General features: G+C 43.8%; 2 pseudogenes; one reads left to right on the top strand and one right to left on the bottom strand.

Moving 5' to 3' along the window:
* Positions 1–425: 425 nt before the first annotated feature.
* On the bottom strand, positions 426–1,215 carry LOC116902784 (annotated as a pseudogene).
* Positions 1,216–1,302: 87 nt separating this feature from the next.
* Positions 1,303–4,563, top strand: LOC116902684 (annotated as a pseudogene).
* The last annotated feature ends 9,223 nt before the right edge of the window (positions 4,564–13,786 follow it).

The following is a 13,786-nucleotide window of genomic DNA, read 5'->3' as shown; positions in this document are numbered from 1 at the left end:
TCAAGAGTATATGACAGGCAGAGGCCGGAAAATTTTTCTAGTCTCAAGGCCAAAGCCTTCTTGTTCAAACCGATGTCTGGGTGATTGGATAAACAACAAAACAAACAACGAAATTAAAGGAAAATAGGGTTTCATATAACAGAGAATCAAAATGGAGACGGAATTGGACTAATTCGCCTTTTGGTGGCAGGTAAGTCCACAGCCTATTGTGACAGGTCCTTCCAGCATCAATCAGGCTTTTTCTCGTGTTTTTTCAAGGTTGTTGTATAGATGCGGTGACTTTAACAAGAGTCTAACAGGTGAGCGGGCAGGCAGGCTTCAGACATTGGTTTCACGATCTGTCTGTGTCATGTAGGTCCGATTCAGCCTCCGGTGTCCTTTTAGATTTGACATGTATGTTCCAAATAGTTGTTCAGCTGTCCTTGTCAACGAGGACGAAAAGATGGCGCCTCCCCTCGACACACACGTAGGCCTCTGACTCCAAAGCCCTCTCTTCCCTGACCTATCATACCCTAACCTCTACCACCAATTCTGATGACCCATAGCTCCACGCTCTAGGCCCTCTCTTCCAGGACCTCCACGACCTTAAACACCACCCCTTCTTAAGTCTATTCCGGGAGCTAGGACTTGTCCACCTTGGAGCAGGTTTTGACCTCAGAGCGTCATCCCACCCCTAAGCAGGGTTCTGGTGGCACATCCCCCATATAGTCCTCCTGTGGTAAGCCTCTGGATCATGGGGTAGAGCACTTCCCTCCAACTGCTCCTGACCAGAGCTCCTATGTGTCGGGTCTAACTGTGCCTCGATGGTCCTCTCACCCCCTGGCGCTGCTTTTAAGCTCTGCTTTGGTTTTAATGCTGCCTGGACAGAGGGTTCCTTCTCCACCTGCTGGACCAGTCTTCTGTTTCTGGCACTGGCTGGCTGCTGCTGCTGCTGCTGCTGCTGCTGCTGCTGCTACTGTTGTTGCTGCTGCTGCTGCTGCTACTGTTGCTGCTGCTGCTGCTGCTGCTACTGTTGCTGCTGCTGCTGCTGCGGCTGCTGCTGCTGCTGCTGCGGCTGCTGCTGCTGCTGCTGCTGCTGCTGCTGCTGCTGCTGCATCCCAGCCCAAATATTCACTGGCATGGCTGTTTGTTCTTCAGCATACTAGTAAAGTGCTCATTTAGAGACACCTTGGTGGTGCTTTTTAGCACAACTGTCGGTGCTGACAGTGCAGCCATCTTCAAAACCCGAGAATCAAGGGAAACGGACACCAGTGCTCCTCTTAAGGCTGCCACCACAGCTGCCCCCTTCAGAGTCTACTGGGTTCGGAAGCAGGCATGTTGTCCAGGCTGCTCACTCTATTTCAGAGGGAGAATCGTATCCATGCAGACACCAGACCAAGGCAGACGGAGGCCAACCTTCTATCATGTTGAAGAACAAGACGAATGGAAAGGTCCTGGAGGAGGTCAAGTGAGTACTGGGCAGGGGTAGGGGAGCTTCCTGGAGGAGGGTGGCTTGAGCTGGTCCTTCCAGGAGTAGGAGGTATGATTTAGAGTCTCAGTTTTCCTAAATGGCTGACCCAGACTCAACAATTTCTGATCATTAGTTTGAGAGAGCCAAGAATTGATATATGTCAAGGGGCTTTCCTTGGACCTCTTTAATGTCATGGGGAGTGTCAAGGAATACCAGCATGAGCCTCTGTAAGAGTAACAAAGTGTCTCTCTAAGGATAGGCTGTTGAAGCACTTCATTCTCAGCAGTGTCCTGTAGATTGCGTGGGTAATTGATGCCAAGAGGGATACTCTCCTGGTCATATATCAAGGTCTCAGTTACTTTGAACTCACATGATAAGGGATTCACGATGTTAAGCAGTTTGAACTCAAGGACTTACCTGCCTCACATCAGACATTAGCTGAGAAGGTCCTCCAATTCTTCTTGTTTAGGCCAGCTTTAGAATTTCAGTGCCAGAGGAATGGCTTTAGGAGGTGTGGTCTATATCTATGATGGCATATGTCATCATATGGCTATGATGGTGGGGAACAGGGACCTGGCTGAGTTCAGCTTAAAGAGAGCTTTCTTGCTCTGTCAGGGATTCACTGTGTCTGTAGAACTGTTCATCCTCAGACTCCTGTTTTAGACTAAGCATAGTTTTTCCTGACACTGTGTCCACATATGTGCCTGTTTACTTGTATCTACCTACCGAGTTTGCTCAGAAGGCATCATCCCACCCCTCCACAAGCCCGGTTGAGGAGGAGAGAATGAAACATTTGGAGAACCTCAAAATTACTCTCCACAAGATGCAAAAGGAGAAAGAAGAACTCCAGAGAATTCTGGCATGTTACCACAGAAAGGACTTAAACGACAGGTAGTCACAATGCAAGTTCTTTGTTGGCTGTCTTGAGATGTCTGTTAAGCCCATATTTCCTCACATCACAGTAGGCTACAAATCCAGGATGTCCTCATGGTCAAAACCGTTTCCCTGACTGCACCTTAAAGACAGAATGTGAAGTTCAGATAGGAGTAAGATGGGGCACAGGGTATTTTAATTCCTACAAAAAAGTAAATCATAGCCTGTGGCCTGAGTCACCGTCTGGGAATGAGGGTAGTACTGTGTGAGCTCTCATTGTGTGGTTTAAGAAGCCTGGACAGGTGTTGGCTTGTGGGAACTTCTAGGTGTTGTGTTTATGACAATCATTGTTGTAATTGACGTGGAGGTGCTTTGGGTTCAATAGGTCCTGTGAAGAGCTGTAGGGGTCTAATCCCACTTGCTGCCTCACAGTGTGTGACTGGACTGACAACAGGGGATCATTGTTTTCTCTGATTTTGTTCACTGTACTTTGAGATAATGCCACATCCTTGTATTTATTTGGCATTCTACTTGTATTTGAGTGTGTGTGTGTGTGTGTGTGTGTGTGTGTGTGTGTGTGTGTGTTGTAGGAGTGCATTTGTGTATCCCTTAAGATCTGGGGATTCTATGTTGTGATTTGGCCTGAGAATAATCCTGTGTCAATTTCATGGCACGATAGTGATGAGGCTGAGAGCCTCACTTTGAGCAGCACAACATTTCACCTCTGCTCAGCTTGGACGCACATGGGTATCTCCCGGTGTGTGTTATACATTCTTTTCCCTGTAAATACTGATTACGTTCCTTTGGGTTTTTGTGTAGCAGTAGATTCTACGATTGAGAATTCTTATCTAAGAACAGGAGAATCGTCTTCACAGGTTTAAGTTGGAGCCTGAACTGTGGCACAGGGTCCTGGAATGTTCTTGGCAGGCTAGTCTATTCCTTCAACCCCCTCAGGGAGCTCAAGCAGCTCAGTTCCCTCCTTTTGTTTGCTGGCACTCCTGTCCCCGTGTCCATAATAATAAACTTAATAAATACCAAATGGACCCAGTACCAAGGAGCAAGGGTGTGACCTGTCCTAGGCTGGGGTAGTTCAGGATTCAGTCTGAATTCATGCAATCCTTTGAATTCTTAGTTCATAATGTTATTTTATCCTTGGACCATGCCCTACCACAGGAACAACTTTGAGTCCGAGATGCTCCTGATGCAGCACCAGTAAGTGATTACTAACCTGCAGAAAATGGACAGGCAGATCAATAAAGCTTTATACAAATCTAATCAACTCGCAAAGAAAATCAATAGTACTGATGAGTAACTTACAAGGTTGTGACCCCAGCACTAGGCACAGAATGTGCCAGCCCATTCTTGTCTTTGAACTAAAATGAGAATCAGGTTCTATACTGTTTGAAGCAGACCAGGAAGCCTGTGTCTAAGGAAGGCTCTAGGATTTTTACCTCTTGTAGATAGTTTGACCAAAATGAAAGAGGCTGTGAGCTTCTCTAATCATTGTCCTTCCCAACTAGGGATCCTGTAGATAGAAAATGTGTGCACAACGATGGAGTTATCAATCAACGTTGATGCTCTGGGGTTCTTGATGCACACACACACACACACACACACACACACACACACTCACTCACACACACACACACACACACACACCACATAGAAAGATTGCATAACTGTTGGCTCTAGTCTTTTCTCTCTCAGAGGGTGTTTGCCTGCAAGTGACTTTCTAACAAAATGGGGATTAATTCCTCTTCTGGGACAAACTTGGATTCTTGGTGTCAGATTTTTGAGAAGTGCCCTGAGTTCTGGAATGTTGCTCTTTTCTCCATTTGACCTGTCTCTAGGTTATGCTCCATGGCGACCGTGGACTTGGACTATAATCTGGGGCTATTTCAGATCAGGGCCCTAGAAGGAATAATGAAATTGGAGAAGTGGGAGGAAGTTGGATCCTGGCTGGGATTCACCATTTTTTCTTTCTGTCTCAGCCGCAGCTTCTGCCCCCTCCTTAGTGAGTGTTTTGAGCTGAAGAACAAGGCCCAGAGAGCACAGATTGAGAACAGGGAGCTTCTGTGGGATCAGATTGCACTGGAAGAGTCCATTAAGGAAACAACAAGGTTCTGTGGGGAAGCCAGTATGAAAATCCATGTAACAAGCACAACAGGTAGGATGAATGGAGCATCAAGGGCAGGTTGTCCTGATATCTAACCGTAAACCAAGTCAAACCAATTTAACCATTCTCCACCTTATCCAGACACTCTCCTAGGTCTCATCCAGTTGTTCAATTCTTTGACTTTTTACAAAACTTTCTGTGATGTTGGCTTCATGCAAGCAACTGGAGGATTGACAACCAAATCCTCCTGCTCAACTAGAAAATGCATTTCCTTAAGGGGGATCTGTTGATCACACATTGCACACTTACAGGCCATTATGCTAGAGGGATGCCACGTGGTAGCCATCTTTGTAGTGCACAGAACTGATTAGAGTTCAGTTCAATGGCCAAAAGAATGGCTCTCATTGCCAATTATGATGGGGCTTGTGTCCTTTCTCTCCTTTTCCCCGTACATTGCAAGATGGTCCCTTCTGCCTGTCCAAATCGTGGTTTATAGTGACAGAGCTTGAGAAGCAGTTTGTCAGTCCTGTTTTATGTCACTGGTTTAGTGTTCTCTCCTGTGGCTTATGTCCTGGAGCTGACTGGATGAACAGGGATGTAGGAAATGCTTCTCTCAGGGTGAGGGTTTGTGTGAGATATGTGAGGATTGGAGGGAAAAATTTCTCCAACTCTCTCATTCTAGTGTGCCCAAGAAGTGCATTCCCTATACAGGTTTACTTTATAAGGGATGGACAGCAGTGTCTAAGCTCTCACTTGAAACATTTCCTTTGCCTAATCTGTATTCACCAACTGTTCTTCCAGCATGATGGCCTCCTCATTCTTTTCTGCTTCTCACTTATGATTTCTGGTCTCTCTCTGTCTCTGTCTGTCTCTCTCTGTCTCTGTCTCTTTCTGTCTCTCTCTGTCTCTTTCTGTCTCTCTCTGTCTCTCTCTCTCTCTGTCTCTGTCTCTGTCTCTCTCTCTCTCTCTGTGTGTTTTTGTGTTTGTGTTTGTGTCTGTGGGCACAGATATGTGTGAGCATGTTTATGGCTATGGTGCATATTTATACATTGGGAGTTGCTTGTTTTAAGTGTTTGTGGTATGGGTGCTTATATATAGAAGTGTGTGTATATGTGTGTGTTTGTGTGAAGTCATGAACTAAATGCTTTCTGAACACGTAGACAGACATAAATATATATATGGAGGGAGGGAGGGAGAGACGGTTCAGGGAGTGATGCAGACACAGACACAGACAGATACAGAGGAGTCTACAATGCAGTTTAGATACACAATGGACTTCAAAAGGCAAGTACCTGAAGATGAAGCTGCTGCATCGCCGCTGATAAGTCTTACAGTTTGCTTCCCTCTAGTGGCCACATCAAGTCAGTACACCGCAGTGATACCAGGGTGACTGCTGCTTTAGTGGCCACAAATCCTTACCATCCTTCCATCGGTCTCCTTTGAGGAAGGTCTTTACCTGTCAGAGAGCCTCAGTTAATAACTTTTTCTTGGATCAAGCATTCTGTTCCAAACTTTAGGGCAATGTTAGCGTCTTGATCTGAAACCCAAAAGGACAAAAATAGAAGACAGAGTCTGGGTGCATGAAATGTAGTTGTTAACAGTTGAGGCACACAAGAATGTGCCGATGTCAACCAGTGAACTGGAAAATAGAACCCAGCAGAGAAAAGAATTGCTAATATCCGTGTTTTCAAATACTTGAGAAATTGGTAAAACACTGTGTTTACTTGTATTTCGTTGATGTCTGTTAAGTCTTGTGATTTTTTTTTTTAAGTCGTTTTTTTGAGCTCAGGAGTTTGCTTGTGTGAGACAGAGTCTCCCTAAATAGCCCAGACTGGCATCAAACTCGCAATCCTCCTGCCTCAAGCTCCCATTGGTAATTGCAGCTGTGTGCCACCATGCCTAGGTAGCATAGTAGTTTTAAAGTAATATAAATAGAAATAATATTAATGTTCCCATTAGGTAACAAAAGCAGCTTAAGGCTTTATTTAGGCTCACAGTCTACCATGGGTGGGAAGGCATGGAAGCAGGGACGTGGATACTTGGTGTCCGATGCCAGGGAGCCCAGAAGAAAGCTAGTGCTTTTTTCTTTCTTTCTCCCATACCCCCCTCCCTCCCCAGGACACCAGCCCATTGACTGATATTTCCCACATGTAGAGTAAATCTTTCCAGCTCAGTGGACCAAATCTAGAACCCCCGTGCCCCAAAGACCTAGGGCTTTGATTCCGAGATCCTGTCAAGTTGCAAGTATCAACCTTCACACTAGCGGTCTGGAATATTAGATACTGTCCACCTAACCCTGGCATCTGATTTCTCATCCTGTAGAAAAGCAGTTTGTCGGAAGGCACTAACTAAACTCAAGCGCTGGGTCACAGCAGTGAGGAGGAGGGAGGCAGGAATCCAAGCAAGGGGTTTCTTGGTTGGATGTAGCAGGAAAGGGGGCGTGGCTTGGGCAGTAGCCAATCAGAGGCAATGCCGGTCCTCTGAGCTTTCTCAAAGGTGCGCCTCTGCCAACTTCTCTCTTGGAGGACTGGCTCCTAACTCAACAAGTTGCTTATCAAGTGTAATGGTGTTATGTAGGTCCTCGTTCACCAGTCTGCTGATTCTCCCTCAGGACTCTGTTTGCTCTCTTTCCCGCAGCTTTTAATTTTGATCGAATTTTGATTTTCATAATGGTCTGTTTGAGCTGCTGTATCAAAGTACCATAAATTCAATAGGTTATAAGCAGTAAAAATTTATTTCTCACCATTCTGGAGCCTGGAAGTCTAAGAACAGGATGTGGGCCATGTCTTGTGAAGGCTTCTGAGAGTCCATACTGTTTCCTCACGAGTCAGAAGAATGACATCCGGAATTAGCATTCAATAAACAGGACAGCTGAGAAGAAGGTTGGAAGCCATTTCTCTGTAGAGCAACTCACGACAGGTAGATCATGCGTGGGAAAGTGAGTGCTAAGAAAGTGACTTCTCCTGAAGCTAGGGAGGTGGCTCTATGGTGTAATGAGCTTGCTGCTCTTTTCCCAGCACCAGCATGATGGCTCCCAACTGTCTACAACGCTAGTTCTGGGGTTCTGAGATTACTAGGTCCACAGTCAGAACACACACATACATGTAGGTGTACACTTAAAGTACAAGGAGCATTATACAGAACAGGTTACATTTAGGAATATGTATGTATCTACACATACATATATGCATATAGCAGCAATTAATGAGAAAAGAGGCCATGAATTGGAAAGAGAGCAAGGAAGGACAGGTGGGAAGGCTTGAAGCAAGGAAAGGGGAAAGGGAAAATATTATAACTATACTCTTAAAAATAAAAGAAATAAAAAAATTTTTTTTCAAATAAAGAGAAGGCTGCCTTGCCCTGTGAATTACCACCTCTGCCCTATATCTTCTCTTTTTTCTATATTATTTCTTTTCTTCCTTTTTTATTTTATTTTTTTTTTGAGACAGGGTTACTCTGTGTAATAACCCTGGCTGTTTTGGAATTTCTTTCTCTCTCTCTCTCTCTCTCTCTCTCTCTCTCTCTCTCTCTCTCTCTCTGTGTGTGTGTGTGTGTGTGTGTGTGTGTGTGTGTGTCTCAACATTCTACCTCCATGGTATGGCTGCAGACCAGAAGAGGGCACCAGATTCCATTATAGATGGTTACGATCCCGTATGTGATTGCTGGGAATTGAACTCAGGACCTCTGGAAGAGCAGTCAGTGCTCCCCATTGCTGAGCTATCTCTCTAGCCCCTAACTACTATTTTTTATTATGACCTGTCAAGCTAAACACCCTAAATAATTGAGACAGGGTCCTAAGGATTTATTTAGTATGCTTTAGCATAATTACTGGACGATTGCCCCTAAACCATTTTTTTCTATCCCAGACTGGCTATTTCATGGCAGCTCTCCCCAAATTCCTTGCTGTTTGAGTCTTGCCCCTGCTGCTCCACCAGTCTGTCCTCAGGATATACTTCTCCTGACCAAATGGTCAAGGTCTGTCCCATCAAATGGAGACCTTCTGCTCTCCTGTCTTCTTGTTCCTTCTCCTCTCTCACTCTCTTTCCCTTTTGGTCTCTACCTGCAACCCCTATCCTAGTAACCCAAACCCCACCTATCTCTATTCTACTCAGTAATTATCTATAGCAACTTTTATTTAACCAGTAAAAGAAGATTGGCAAGCAAAGTTTTACACAATATCATTTGGTGCACATGAAAATCTGCTCCTCAAGACAGCCAGATCTTGGGGGGCCAGTATTTAGCATTTAAATACATAGCAGCATTCACATATACTTACCAACCATCTAACACCTTTGTATGTTACCCGAATTTAATTTTTGAAATGTAAAACAAAACCTCACTTATAAAACGGGTCTGATGCTTCTCTTTAAACAACGTTGTTTTTATGTTATCCACCTGGATTTGTCAGAGACACTACATTAAAAATGGTAGACCGTGCTACAAAGTGTTACCTTTAATTGGGACCTTGTCTATTAAACCTCATAACAAGATTTGTTTTTATACCCTGTGAAACCTCAGGAAATTCTGGACAGGGAAGTCTGTAGGGGGGGTGGCCCTGTTTCCCAATTGGTTCTTGATCAGTCAATAAGAAAGCCATGGGCCAATTGCTGGGTGGAAGGAACAGGTGGGACTTCTGGGTTCCTGGAGGCAGGCAGGGGGATGCAGGGAAGGAGACGTAGTTCACCATGCATTGGAGAGAGGAGAACTGGGCAACAAGTGAGATCTCACACCTGAGTGGCCACACAGGCTGCTCCGTACGAGTGGGTGGTCAGAGGAGTTTAGCAACTGAAGTTTGGGGCAGGCGAGAGACCGGGATAAGAGATTGGTAAGGGCATGATTTTCCAGGTGGGAGATCATGTTGCCCAGCAAATTGTGCCAGAAGACAAACTGAAATTGAAAAACTGTGTGTGTGTGTGTGTGTGTGTGTGTGTGTGTGTGTGTGTGCGTGCGTGTGTGTGTGTCTGTGTGTGTGTGTCTTTTATCTGAGGATTCAAGGGTAGCTGGGAGGAGGCTGGTAGCATGGTCACTTCCTGAAGCTAAAGGTGGGTAGAGCATTAAAGTACATGCAACAGAAGACAGTGAGCTAACCACAGATCTTCACCTGTACCTGTGCTCCTTTAAAACCAATCCCCTGGTCTCATCTCCACCTCTGCAGCTGACCAGCTGCTGCGACCTCTCCTTCTTCCCTGTCCCTGTCAATCACACAGATCTTCCCTTCCACACTTGGTCATCCGTTCATTGCTTTATTCCAACTCCCTGGGAACCCACAGGCCACCCTGGCCAGGGAAGCAAGTAGACTAATTGCAGATCTTCCTTCCTTCCTCCACTCCAAATCCAATCCCTCAGTCTCATCCCCAACTCTGTAGCAGACCACCACCTATCTGTCCTCAGTCTCTGCCCTTAATTCTAGGGAGTTGGGGAACCAAGCAGATCCAATGGATCCAAGCCCATGCCCATTCCTGAGTGTCAGTTCCCAATACCTAGAAACATGTTCAAGTGGAAACTTCAAGGGGCCACACTATCAGGATCACAGAAGAATTTTCTACCAGGCAACAGACAGTCACCACACTCTCTTATGAACCAGAAAGGCCAACATACACCAAGGAACAATATATTCACTCAACAAAGACAATGCTAGATATGAGCACTACTTAGAATTACAATTTTTCACAAACCCAGATGCCAGCACAACAACACAGTCAATCACAGTCATGACAATGTGTCCCCACTGGAACCCAGTTGTCCTGCCACCCCAATTATGCAACATACCTGAAGTACAAGACAAGAACCTTAAAATAATCTTTATGAATATTCTAAGAGGTACTTAAAGAGAATGTGAATAAGTCCTTAGGTAAATTTACAAAAACAGGAAGAAACAGTGGAAGGAAATGAATAAAACAGTTCAAGACCAGAATGTGGAAATAGAATCAATGAAGAAAACCAAAATGAGGGGAAATCTGGAAATGAAAAATTTAGAAACTCAAACAGACACCTCAGAGGCAAGACTCACTAATAGAATACAAGCGATGGAAGAGAGAACCTTAAGCATTGACGACATGAGAGAAGAAATGGATACCTCAGCCAAGGAAATGTTAACTCTAAAACAATCCTGACCCAAAACATCCAGGAAACCTGGGACACTATGAAAAGACCAAAGTTAAGAATAATAGGAATAGAGAAAAGAAAAGAAACCCAGGTCAAAGGCACACAAAATATTTTCAATAAATCATAGAAGAAAAATTTCCTAACCTAAAGAAGGTTATGCTTACAAACGTACAAGAAGCATACAGAATACTAAATAGACTGAACCAGAAAAGAAAGTCCCCTCAGCACATAATAATCAAAATTCTAAACATACAGAACAAAGAAAGAATATTAAAAGCTGTAAGGAAAAAGACCAAGTAACAGACCTATTAGAATTATACCTCAATAGAGACTTTAAAAGCCTGAAGGTCCTGAACAGATGTTCTAGAGACTCTAAGAGACCACAGATGCCAGCCCAGACTACTATACCCAGCAAAACTTTTAGTCACAGCAGATGAAGAAAATAAGACATTCCTTAATAAAACCAAATTTAAGCAATATCTATCTACATATCCAGCCCTACAGAAGGTGGTAGAAGGAAAACTCCAACCTAAAGAGGTTAGTCACACCCAAGAAGACACAAGGAGTAAATAAAAGACAGCAAATAAAAAAAGGAAATATATATGTACACACACACACACACACACACACACACACACACACACACACACATCACTATCACAAGAACAAAATAACAGGAATTAACAAATACCACAGGCCCAGCAGTGGTGATCTATGCCTTGAAGAATCCCAGCACTCTGGCAGCCAAGGCAGGCAAATCTCTGTGAGTTTGAGGCCAGCCTAGTCTACAGAGTTCCAGATAGCCAGGACTACACAGCAAAACCCTATCTTGAAAAAACGAAACCAACCAACCAGATTAAAAAAAAAACCCACATCAAACCACCAATGACAAAATCCCAACAAATAAACACTATTCATTGATATCTCAAAATATCAGTGCTCTCAATTACCTCAACAAAAAGACTCAGACCAAAGAAAAATGGATGTAAAGCAGAATCCAGCCTTTTACTGCATCTAAGAAACACACCTTAACATTAAGGATACATATCACTGCAGAGTGAAAGAATTAAAAAGATATTTCAAGCAAATGGATCCAAGAAGCAAACTGGTGTAGACATTTTAATGTCTGACCAAATTGGCTTCAAACCAAAACAAACCAGAAGATAGAGAAAGAAGGACACTGTATACTCATCAAAGGGAAAAAGTCTACCATGAGGTCATTGCAATTCTGAACTTCTACGCACTAAACCTAAGGGCACTGGCATTCATAAAAGAAATACTACTACAGCTTAAATCACGTATTGACCCTCACACATTGATGGTGGGAGACTTCAATTCCAGTACCTGACTCTTTCCAATAGGCATGCCTTTCAGACAAAAACTAAAAGAGAAATGCTGAAGCTAACGGAAGTTATAAACCAAATGGACCTGTTTTTTACAGAACACTTCACCCAAACACAAAAGAAGATACCTTCTCAGTAACCCATGAAACTTTTTCCAACAATGACCATATACTTGGACACAAAACAAGTCCTTGGGCAGTGGTAGTGCATGCCTTTAATCCCAGCACTTAGGAGACAGAGGCAAGTAGAACACTTAGAGTTCAAGACCAGCCTGGTCTATATAGTTCCAGGTCAGCCAGAGCTACATTGAGAAACTCTGTCTTGAAAACAAACAAACATACAAACAATAAGCAAATCTCAATAGAAAAAAATGAAAAAATACACTGCATCATATCTGAACACCACAGATTAAAGTTGGCTATCAACAACAACAGAAAAGTAACTAGCAGACCCATTTACTCACTGTAAATGTAATTAAGTCTCCTTTAGTAACTGTTGTCTGCTAACCTAGACCTAGTCCTGGAAGCTTCTAGCTTCCATACAATCTTATCTAGGCCTAGAATGTTTTCAGCCTCTGAGACTAGCTGCTCACCCCTTTCTAGTTCTTTCTGATCTCTGCCTGGCTGGTCCAACTCAGTTGTTCTGGCTTACACTTCTCTCCAAGATGACTGATTCAATATGGTTTCTCTCTTTTGGCCTCTCCTGAATTGTTCTGCTTGCCCTCAAATTTACTCTGGCAGTCTGTTCTAATCTTCTGGTTCCTTTTCATTCTCTGGTTCATTCTGTCTGTACCATCTAGCTTGTTCTCTCTCTGCACCCTTTCTCTGTACAACTGTCCCAGCAAATCTGCCTCCTTCCCCTTCCCCCCCCCCTGCCCCTGCCCCCCCCCCCCGCCTCCGACAACAAAACATTTTTGTGTTTTGGAAAAAGGTGATTAGTGTCTACATCTTCCAGAGTTATATGGATCAGATTTGATAGAGGCAGACTGCCTGAATATAAATTCCAGTGAATCAAACAGAAAATATTCTTTGTGCCATCCCTCACATGGCATGAGTGAAGACTTATGATTGGAGCAGAGTTTCATCCTAACTAGTCTGAACACCCTACACAGCCTAATACAATCCATACAGATAGATATCTTGATGATACAAAATTGTTTTGAGATTTGTATATTACAGACTATACAGCTACTGCTGCTGATTTGTGTGAACAGAACTGCTGATATCCTGACAACACATTGAATTGGCACCAAAGAATTATTTCTAAACAGGTCCACATCCACCTTTGCCCTGTTAACCTTTTATTTTCACCACCTCTGTTGGGTAGAGGGCTAGAAGGGAAGTTAAAGTATTTAAGTACCCTTACTAAACTAGGTTTTCAAAAATATAAGCCTACAGCCTCAGAGCCAGAAGGGCCACTGAGAACATTAAGTCCTTTCTCAATGCTCACCCTCCGGCCTGAGCCAGCCCTCTAGCAGCTAGAGTTTTCTACATACATGAGAGAAGATGAAAATTGAGCTAAACATCAAGGGTCCACCAAGATAAAAGGACTGATGGGATCTCCCAGATGGATACCCTATTCTACCAGAAGCCTTAGGGCTATCCCTTCTCTTGAAATTCATCAGATTATACACTCAGGGTCAACCAAATTGAAAGAATTAATCAGAGATGGTACTTTCCACACCACCTAGATGAAAGGTTTGAAAAGATTATCTGCTGCTGTGCCCAGGTTAACGCAAGAGGAGGAAAACCAGAACCTCTGGGTGTTTAGGAAGGGAGCTTAGTCCTGGAAAACATTGGGAATTGGATTTTACTGAAGTTACTCTGGCAAAATTTGGCTAGTTCCTATAGCTGCTAATTTTTATAGACACTTTTTCAGAATGGTAGAAGCTTTCCCCAC

The sequence above is a fragment of the Rattus rattus genome, chromosome 1 (assembly GCF_011064425.1).
Source record: "Rattus rattus isolate New Zealand chromosome 1, Rrattus_CSIRO_v1, whole genome shotgun sequence".
Taxonomy (NCBI): Eukaryota; Metazoa; Chordata; class Mammalia; order Rodentia; family Muridae; genus Rattus; species Rattus rattus.
This window is presented reverse-complemented; position numbering and strand designations above follow the sequence as displayed.